This window comes from Selaginella moellendorffii, unplaced genomic scaffold (assembly GCF_000143415.4).
Source record: "Selaginella moellendorffii unplaced genomic scaffold, v1.0 SELMOscaffold_0, whole genome shotgun sequence".
NCBI lineage: Eukaryota > Viridiplantae > Streptophyta > Lycopodiopsida > Selaginellales > Selaginellaceae > Selaginella > Selaginella moellendorffii.
Genome location: NW_003314261.1, coordinates 6,352,780 through 6,363,563, shown reverse-complemented (window position 1 = coordinate 6,363,563; position 10,784 = coordinate 6,352,780).

The following is a 10,784-nucleotide window of genomic DNA, read 5'->3' as shown; positions in this document are numbered from 1 at the left end:
TATCTTCCATTTTGTTTGAAAACAGCTAAATCATTTGAAGTTGAGAGTTGCTCAAAAATAATTATGGCCTTTATCATGGATGGTATAACTTCGCTGCAAGTTTCCAAAACCTCCAACCATTTCACCTTCTCAAAGAGATACCTAGAACATTTGTAACCCCCCACAAAAACTAGAAAACTAGAAGCAAAGACAAGGGACTTACTTGTCCAAGTTGTAAATGATGGAACTAGAGCCGAATAGATAGTATGTCTTCTAGATGTCAGGTCTACACAAGCAGAATCATTCTAGAGGAGTTTTTACCATTTCACTCCCATGTCAGAAAGCACACTAGAACTCACCATTGCTATAAGATAATGATAATCAAGTGTAAAAAACTAGCAACTATCATCCAATAGATCAGATGCAATGTTACTCATGACCTCCATTGCTAGATCATTTTGGCTCCTAAAAACAAGGATTCTATCACAATCTGCATCATAGTCTAGAAGAAACTTAAAGCACTCTAGAATAGAATATTGATAGCTATAAAGCTTGACGACCTTATAGCTGTTGCAAAAGGATAGTTGCACCATAGGAGAGACAAGTGTTGAGAGCAAAATTATCACTAGGTTAGGTTTTCTCAGGGCTGCTACCAATTACAAGTATTACAAATTACCAAACACCAAATATTGAGCAAATTGAGAAATATGGTTTTTAAGTTTAATATATAAGCCACATGCACATTTCCTTAAAGGTTTTCTCAAGATTCCTACCACTTATGAGTATTACTAACTAACAAGGACAAAAAGCGTATAGAAGCCAAAAACAGTAATTGGTATATAGTTCTACTTCATACTAAGAAGAAAGATTTTTTTTTAGAATAGAATAGATTACCAACGACCATGAAGCTTGACAACTGTATATAGCTTTAAAGCTGTAATTGTACCATAAGAGAGACAAGTCAAGAGCATGGAGATTGCTATATGTCTCCTATTCTTAGTATTATTTTTAACTAAAAACCACTAACCATGAAGAGGAAATTACATTCTTATGAATGTTTTCTTAGTTGGCCATTACAATAGCCAGAGGGATTTTCTGACTTGAAATATGCCAAAAAACATGGTTACACATGAAAGTTGTTATAAGTCTTTTACTTTTGATGAATTACCATTAACTATGTCAAGGAAATTATGTTTTTTTGAAAGTTTTCCTTGTTTGAAAAAATCCCTAGACATTATCTACGCATGGAAGAGGCTATTTTTCTTGGGCCCTTACCAATAATAGTCTCAAGAACATTAAGTTTGTTTTTTGAAGGCTTTATAACATTGTTATTGTTTGCCACAGTAGTTGGCCATTTTCTACACTCGCAAAAGTTTGTCTCAACCTAAAATACACTAAAAAACACAATTATACATGGAAGCGACTAGATGTCGGTTGTTCTTAGTATTTATTTTAACAAATAACCATTAACCATGTCGAGCCCATTACGTTCTTTTGAACGTTTTCCTAGTTTGCCATTTTCTATGCTAGCTAGAGGGAATTTTAGACCTAAAAGATGTAAAAAAAGAAAAAAATAGTTACACATGAAAGTAGCTATAGGTAATCAATTAATAATATTACCTTTGACAATTAACTATTAACTGTGTCGAGTAAATTACATTCTTTTGAACATTTTCCTTGTTCAAAATAGTCCTTGGACATTATCTACATTTGGAAGAGGCTATTTTTCTTGGGCTCTTACTAATAATTGTCTCAAGAATATTAAGTTTGTTTTTTGAATGCTTTTTAACATTATTATTGTTTGCCATAGTAGTTGGCCATTTTCTATACCAGCCAAAGGGATGTTTCGACTTGAAACATGCCAAAAAACACAATTATACATGGAAGCAACTATATATTTATTGTTCTTATTATTTAGGTGTAACAAATGACTATTAACTGTGTCAAGAAAACTACATTCTTTTGAATGTTTTCCTAGTTGGCCATTTTCTATATCATCTGGAGGGATTTCTCAACCTGAAAGATGCAAAAAACCATAATTTCCCATGGAAATGATTACAAGACTTTTATTCTTAGTATTTATTTTGATGAAAAACCATTAGTCTTGTCAAAGAAATTACATTCTTTTGGATGTTTTCCTTGTTTGAAACAGCCCTTGGACATTATTTATATATAGAAGAGGCTATTTTTCTTATTCCCGTACCAATGACAAACTCAAAAATATCATGTTTGTTTTCTTAAAGTTTTTTAACATCATTATTCTTTGCCATAGTAGTTAACCATTTTCTATTCCAATCTAAAATATTTCTCAACCTAAAAGACTCAAAAAAACACAGTTACATATGGAAGTGGCTACATGTCTATTGTTGTTAGTATTTATTTTAACAAATAACCATTAGATGTATTAAGCAAATAGTTACGTATGGAAGTTATGTTCTTGTTTTTTTTTTAAAGAATAACAATTAACTGTGTCAACAAAATTACGTTCTAAACCCTAAGCCCTAAATCTTAAACCCTAAACCCTAAACCTGCAGATGCCTAGGGTTTAGTGTACTGTAAACCCTAAGGTTTAGGGTACTTTCAAAGGTATTCATATAAATAAAACCCCTAAGAAAAGGGTTTAGGGTTTCTACCAAGATTAACTCTTAAAAACCTTAACCTTTAAAGTGTAAATCCTAGGGTTCGTAATATAAGCCCTAGGTTTTAGTGAGATCACTCAAGACTATTCATGAAAGGTATATAATGTGAGGATATGCATAAATAAATAAATGTATACTGAGAAACATCATGAAATATGAACTAGTTATAGTGAGAAGTAAATATTGTGTAGTGAGTGGATTGGTGAGGAAGAAGCTAGCTTAAATTACTAATCAATTAGATTAATTATAATAGTTAATAGAGTAATGTGATATAGAGAAAATTTAAAAACCATGGGTTAAAACTAAGAAATACATGAACTCTTAGGAGTTGGCACCACTTCAAGATGAAAATTTAGTGTGTGAAAAATACCCAAAGTTATTGCTAGTGTGTTTTGGGGGTAAACTTACTGCTTAGAGAGATAAATTATAAAACATTTTATTCTAGTTAATAACTCTCATTTAGATATACAAACCTAACTACTCCACTACCTCAAAACTTTTATGAATCAACTATAGATGGAAGAAAACTATTACAAATGCTCTAATAAAATATAAATCATGCTTTATTTTATTAAAATACTTATTCTGTAAAATCAGATGTATCATATGTACAAGGCTATCCATTTAATGTTGTAGAAAAATAAGGAACTAAAGCATAATTTTTTTTTAAGGTTACAACCATAAATCCTAATCCTAAAACCCAAAACAATCTTTATAAAAAATTTATAAATATATTATTAGAATCAATAATTTTTTTAAGCTTACTACATCTACCTTACAAGCTATTTCTAAACCCTAAATCCTAAACTTTATTTTATTGGGGAAATACCTAACTAATAATCTCACAACCTTCCTTAATTTATAATATATTTGCTACATGGTAATTTGCATAAATTCTAAACCCTAAATTCTAGGGTACCTAATATAAGCTCTAGGATTTAGAGAGATTGCTCAAGACCATTCATGCAAGGCTTGTGATAAAAAAATATCCCCAAATAAATAAATATATAATGAGAAGCATGATTAAATATGAATTAAGAAACTATAGTGAGTGCTAAATAATGGTATAGTGAGGGAAAAATGTTATTTAAAATAACTCAGGCTAATTGTAATAATAGATAGAATGACATGATGTGAAGAAAATTTAGAAACCATGGGATTAAAACTAGGAAATGCATAAGTTCTTAAAAGAGAGGAATTAGCACTATCTCAAAATAAAAATTGAAGTTTACACTTATACTCTGTCATATCCTAGAAAAAAAATGTGAAAGCAATAGAATAAAAATAAGTTAAGAAAAGAAATAATAAAGTGAAAAAAGAAATGTTTTCACTATATGTAATGATAATAATGAAAAACATATTTATAAGGATTTAGTAGTACTATGGCTACTAAAAGTAACAATATGGTGAGAAAATGATGGCTCTAATAAGTTGGTGATAGTGCTCAAAATTAAAGAGGAAAGCCAAACTCAATTTAAAGTTTAGGGTTTAGTGTCATGAATAATGTTGGTGGGTATAGTTGGATCTTTGTGAATTAGAACTCACCCATCACAAGCTTAGGAGCCACTACTTCTTCATGGGAATATATGTAGAAGTTGTGATCACAAAAATAAAATAAAGAACTTTTGGCCCAATTAATAAAAATTTCATCATAAGAAAGAAATGTAAGACACCTCTCAAAAAATGTCATCAAATCTATTAACAAAAAATGGATGAAATAAAATGTAAAAGAAACTTGAATAGCTTTACAACACTTTTATCAAAATAAATTTCAAGAAAAACTCAAAGAGAGTCACTTATAAGTTCACAAAGTATGACAATGATATACTCTAGTCTCATAGTTTGGATTTTCAGATTTAGGCAGAATTTCTTTTTGAGGGGAAAATTTCCCTCACTTGAATCTAAATATTAAGATCTTTCTAATGTATCATATTTTAGAATATTATGCACTCCACACTGTTAGATCTATATATTTTACTATCATTGGGATTTTTCTTCACTTCCACATCCCTCGCTATCTCCCTTGGAGGAGTTACTGGAGGTGGTGGTTCAATGGCAAGGTGAGGTGTAAGATCCACTTGAGCAGTGTAATGATCATAGGTGTGTCGTAAAAAGATGAAGACTCCCATCTTCTTTTGCCTTCCTTGCCTACCTATAAGGCAATATTTTTCATTTCAGCCACAAATCTATTATAGGAAAAATGAACTATGTTTTTTTGTTGTCCAGTCTCGATAGCTTCCAATAGGCAGGCTATCTTAATGCTAGCATTTTGCACAATCATCCTTTAGTTGATGATGGCATACAACACTTTAAGCTTAGCATAATAATTGGGCTTCAAGTAGGTGAAATTACTTCCTTATTTGGATGTATAGTTTGGGAAGATGTATTGTTCTGGCATATGATCCTTCTTGTTCATCATGATTATTTCACCTTCATTGTCTAGGCAAAAAATCTAAGTAAACTAGGTGAGTCCAAAGAGATGGACTTGTTTGCGGAAAAGCAAAATATTCTCCATCACACAAGAGCAAACACCATTGTCACCACCTACTATGTCGAGTGCATTTGTCCTTATGCCACTGCCATAAGTCATCAACTCCACTCTTCCATTGGCACCGCACTCTGTTTCTTAATTGCCTAATATTGCTTTAGAGCTAAGTCTAGAATGTCAATACATTTTGGCGAAGGCGTAGGCGTAAAGTGAGTGAGAGGGAAAGAGCGAGAGAGAAAAAGCTCCTTAATCACCTCCAAATTACTTAAGTCATCTTGCTTTATTGCGTTACACTTAAGTTTTATCCTTTTGCCTTTGTTTGCTTTTGTATACAAATGTATTGTGGAATTTTTTTTCCTTGTTAGCCTAGTAATCTCTACTCATTAATCCTCATGGTTTGTTGGCAGAGTTTATAAAATGGGGCAAGAAAAATGTAAATGTTACTCTTAGAGTATCCACCCCTTCTTTTCTTTTCCTCTAAATTTTGCATTGTCTAGAAAAACATTTTATACGCTATATTAGCAAAATTTTGAGGGAAGGCTTACTCCAAAAAAAGGAAATATTTGTCTAATGTATCCCTTGATTTCTATCTTTAGAACTTCTCTATCAAAGAAAGTACTCAGATATATAAGGTTTCTTTAGCATAAACATGAATTTTTCCCAAAGGATATGTATTTTCCCTCTATTCTAAATGAACAAATTTTTATTTGAGCTTTTCAGGAATGACTACTCCTTCTTTCCAATTCCACTGATCTAGCTTTATGGGAAGATAGAAAAGTTTGGAAATAAGATCCTGAGTGATCTTAATATTCCCTCTATCCATTTTGAAAATCAGTTTTACAGGATCCTACAAATGAAGAATCAATTTACCTTCCTATGGTTTTACAAAGTTTAATGTCTCTTTGTAGAATTTTTCTAAACCCCTACCATTCATTCAGTTGGTCACCTTATTTGTGCACTTAGGTAGCTCATCATGATGAATCCCTATGAGGGCTTCATTCATGAGCTTATCCATAGTTTTTTACCTTAAGATATAGATAATATTTATGCTTATATCTTCGTGATACTTCCTTAAATGGTTTAAATTTATTATTGTAGTATCATCCTCATTTAAGGTGTGCATTTCAGCCATTTTTGGAGTTGATATCTTAGACAAAATAAATAAACCATTCTATTTTCTCTTGAATTTATTTCCAAGATCATTTATTTTGCCTTGATACCAAAGAACTTTATCTCTTGGTTTAAGCTTACAAGAGATTTTTAGTTATCTTTTTGAATTGCATATAAGGTCTAGATTGCTCTAAGCTTAAACTCGTCTAAATTTTCTATTTTGGCAAGTTTTTGCTTAAGAGCTTCTTTTTCGTCTAAACCATTTTTAATTGTAATACGTAAAAAAGGAATTATAAATTCTATAGGTGTTAAAGCTTTTTAGCCATAGGTGAGATGACAAGGTGTTATGCCTGTAAATACTTTATATACAATCCTATAAGCCCACAAAGCATCTAAGATTTTCTCATCCTAGTCTTTTTTATTATCCTTTACAATCTTTTTCAAGATATTTTCAAACACTTTAAAGCTCTATTTCGTTAAAGTGGGAATTGTCATTATCCCACTTGTAAAATAAGGTTTCCAAACATTTATATAGTATATAAATATAACAAAATTCAACTGCATTGAGGCACATGCCATTTTATTTTAAACAAGGAAATGTCTACTCAATCACTTCTCCTCCCCCTGCCATTGCTTCACCTCTCTCTTCTCCTTATCATCGTCGTCCAATTTCTTTCCATCCTTTTAATATTGGCTCAATTGCTCCAAGTCTAGGTGGAGCCCAAGTCCCCATTCAATCTTTACTTTCCCCTTATTAATAAAACAACTTCGTAGACTTCCAATAACATGCTGTAACACTTCTAGTATAATGCAAATCCTCTCAAAGAATTGTCTTTTAATATTAATACAATGGCATGGAACCCCATGCCATAATAAGTTACATTTTTAAATAAATACATGCCATCTCAGACTGTTATTTTTTGCCTCCAACGCCTATACAATAATCTTGGAATTTCATCACTCTCCACACTATCAGGATTTAAACCCAATAGTAATGCCATCTCTTCTCTAATACGTCCACGCTCATGTTCAGTGGTCGAAGAACCCATCCGGTTGAGCAGATTATGGAGATGCGGATAGTGCTTGGCTAGACAATATACATGCCATAAATGATGACTGGTGTCTGTCCGATCAAATGGCTTCTGATATACCCTTCCATCTGCCATTTGGTTGATTTCTGCAGCCACCTCCTGGACTGGCCGGTTCTCTATCACCATCGCTCCAAGCCGTTTTGCAAGGTCCCCTAGAACATACGGTTTCTTCTCCCTAGTTTCCATACTGCAAGAGATGGGGTGCACTGCATATGTGTGCGTGTTCGCTGCAGTTTTAATCGGCGAGTCATCGATGATGAGGATTTCACTTGAGCTAGCAGTCTGGTTCATCACTACAGCCTCTGGCTTGACGAAGATGGGCTTGCTACCCCTCACATGGACCATAGTCAAGCAATCCTCCTGCGTTAGGAGAAAGTCAAATGGTAATATTACTCGCGTCTGATCGTGCATCATCTGTAGCAACGTTAATGCATTGTGGCGCATCATGGATGTCCAAACTCCCAATTGCAAATTGAACCCGGCCCTCTGTTTTAAGTGTCGCATGGTCATTATTAGATCCCGCAGTTTCTCCCGTGTGATTAATGTGAATCTGTCTCTTTTGACCAACTTGCGACCGCAGGCTTTGGAGGGTGCAATGACATTCGAGGACGAGCCACGCTCATGGGAGAAAAGGACACCGTTCAGATCAAAAACGATATAGTACCTTCGCCGTGACTCTGAAATGAAATGCGTCAGCATAAAAAATGGTACAAGTCAATTTTACCATCTACAATATTAGCGAATGGTGCTCCCGATGGTCGTTGAGAGGGTTTTGGTCGAGGAAACGTGAAGGGCGGAAATACTCTCCTCTGCAATGTGGGGTCAATCGTATCCGATGGCGTGTGGGCACATGCCATTTCAGCTATAGACTCTGGTACAACTGGCTCAACAGTGGCATGGGGTGGTTCCGATGGCGTGTGATCACACGCCATTTCAGCTGGTGCCTCCGTTGGCAAAGTGGACATGACCAAACAGGCAGCAGGGGCGGTGTAGGGAGGTTCCAACGGCGCGTAGTCAGACGATTGGGCACACGTTAAGTCCGTTGGAAATGAGGATACGACCGGCTCGACGGCTGGGGCGGCCTCATGTGGGTCCAATGGCACCTGGTCACCGTCAGTTGGATACGTGGACAAGATTGACTCAGTGGTATAGGCAGCATCAAGTGGAGTGTGGTCAGCTTGTTTGGCGTTGATATGGATAGTAGCCTCCACCAGCTCTGATGACTCTTGCAGCCAAGTAGAGTCCACTAGCGGATCCATATGCATGTCCAAATATCTCCCTTCGATTGAGATGGTATCCTCCCGTGCTACTAAAAACAAACTCATTAGCACATTGAATCGACTATACTGTATTTACCATCAACTGCTATTGAGGAACTAGGACCGATATCACTTGGGCGCACTGCTGATTCTGAAGGATTGGACATACGTTTCGACCCTTGCTTGGCACTATCCTTCCTCGACACTAAAGGCTAGAGTTTGTAAATTCAACTGAATAATCTCTACTTACCATTTGCTCTGCGACCTACATGGACAATGTTAGAAATGGTAAAAGGTTAGGAATGGATGTACTATTATTTACCTGATGGTTTGTCTTGTATGACCTTCCTCCGCTGCTCTTTGGCCACCTCAGGCTGGCCATCGTCGTCATCATCGTTGTCGTCGTTATTGTGATCGTCACCATTGTGAGGACCATCCAAGTCCTCTTCGTCCTCCTCTTCTTCGTCCTCCTCTTCTTTGTCCTCCTCTTCGTCCTTCTGTTCTTCCTGCTCATTATCTTTCTCTAGCTCCTCATCCCCCTCCTGCATTTCTTCCATAGGCTGCTCAGGCTGGATGGCTTGTTCTTCCAGGACCATCTTGGGAAAATCATCTAGCCGAGTCTCCATCTCAAAATACAAGACATCCATAGCCTGTTTTAGTGCGTGACCTAGGATCGTATCCTCACCCGACTGTCTTAACATGGTTTCTGCATGTTCTTGCACCCTTCGAAGACGACGAGATGAGAAAAACGTGGCCCTGACTTGAAAAGCTTCCCTCATCCATTGTACCTCTCCATTGAGATTGGGGAAGGGGAGTCCTCCATAGGAATCTGAGTCAGGAGGTGGTGACTGCCTGCTTTCACTCAGCCCTTGATCTGCAATGAATGGCATGAGCACACACGCCATAACCGCGAGGCATTACCTATCATCTTTTCGTTGCCCTTCTTCCTTTTCGAATCAAACGCCTCTGATCTCGACGACTGTCCAACGTGCTTTCGCTTTTTATGACCACTGTCAGTTTGAGCTTGGCTGGTGCTTGTCTGTTTTGCCTTTGAAGAAGTTTCTCCTGCAAGGAATGGCATGAGACCACACGCCATTGCAAATATAATTTGTACCTCCTTTTTTCCTATTGCTTGTCTGTTTGTCCTTTTTCGATGCGCCACCAGTGCGCTTTTCAGTCCTCGTGTCTGAATATTCACAACGATCTATAATCAAAATGGCGTGAGGCCTCACGTGACCTTACCTTGTGCAGGTTGTGAGCTCGGCCCAACATGGGTATCTTCAACAGTAGCTGTTAACGCCGTTTCAGCATCTGGGGGTGGCCACGCTCCTGCATACAGAGCTTGTGAGATAACATTTAAACTTAAAGTGTGTACTCACCAGGTTCGCAGAGAAGATACTATTTTTCTTTGGCAACTGTAATTATATGCTCCATTGAAGTCACCTCTTCAATGGAGTTTGTCACCGCAACACATGGGACACCCTTGAGTAGTGCGGCTCGAAAGAATAGTCCGCCGCAGTTGTACTCGACAACGCATTTGCCCTTGGAGTCGGAAGCAGGTGACCCACCCGCTATTGCGTTGAAGACCCAGCTGAGCATTTCCCATGCTGCACCTGGAGCTTTCTTTGGATTCGAAAGCTCCATAGCCGTCTTCAGTTCCTCAGGCACGGGTAAATTGACCTCCCTCAGATCAATTCGATTGGCCTTGTCGAACGAAGCTGGGAAGTCACTCCAGTCCCACTCTGCTGCAGGACCAATAACAAGGGCGAGTGTGAAGATGCGGACATTCGTCGGTATTTTCTTCTTAGCCATTATCCCATGGATCTCCCGCATCTCCTTGCCTTTCAACCGAGCCTTCACCTCGTTCAAGGCCTTCCAGAACTTGTGATAGGATTCGGAGTCGTAGATCATATAGTGGACTGAAGATTCCACCTCCGCAAGTCCCACCATTAAGTCAATGATGGAGCTGACTTCGTTTGCATGAGTGATCTCCTCGTTTGTGAAGTCCATCACACAAAAGATGTTCTTGACCTGCTCATCTCCGCGGGAAACGATGCTCCTCCACCTTTGATCCTCATCCGAATTCAAGTATACCCGGTAAGGTTCTCAATAGGCCTCTGCTGCGGGGTCGAGCTGTTTCTGAAGCCGGCGGTCGACATCAATCTTAATGAAATTTGGATACTGATCCAATTTCTCAGCTTTACTTTTCGTGGCATCC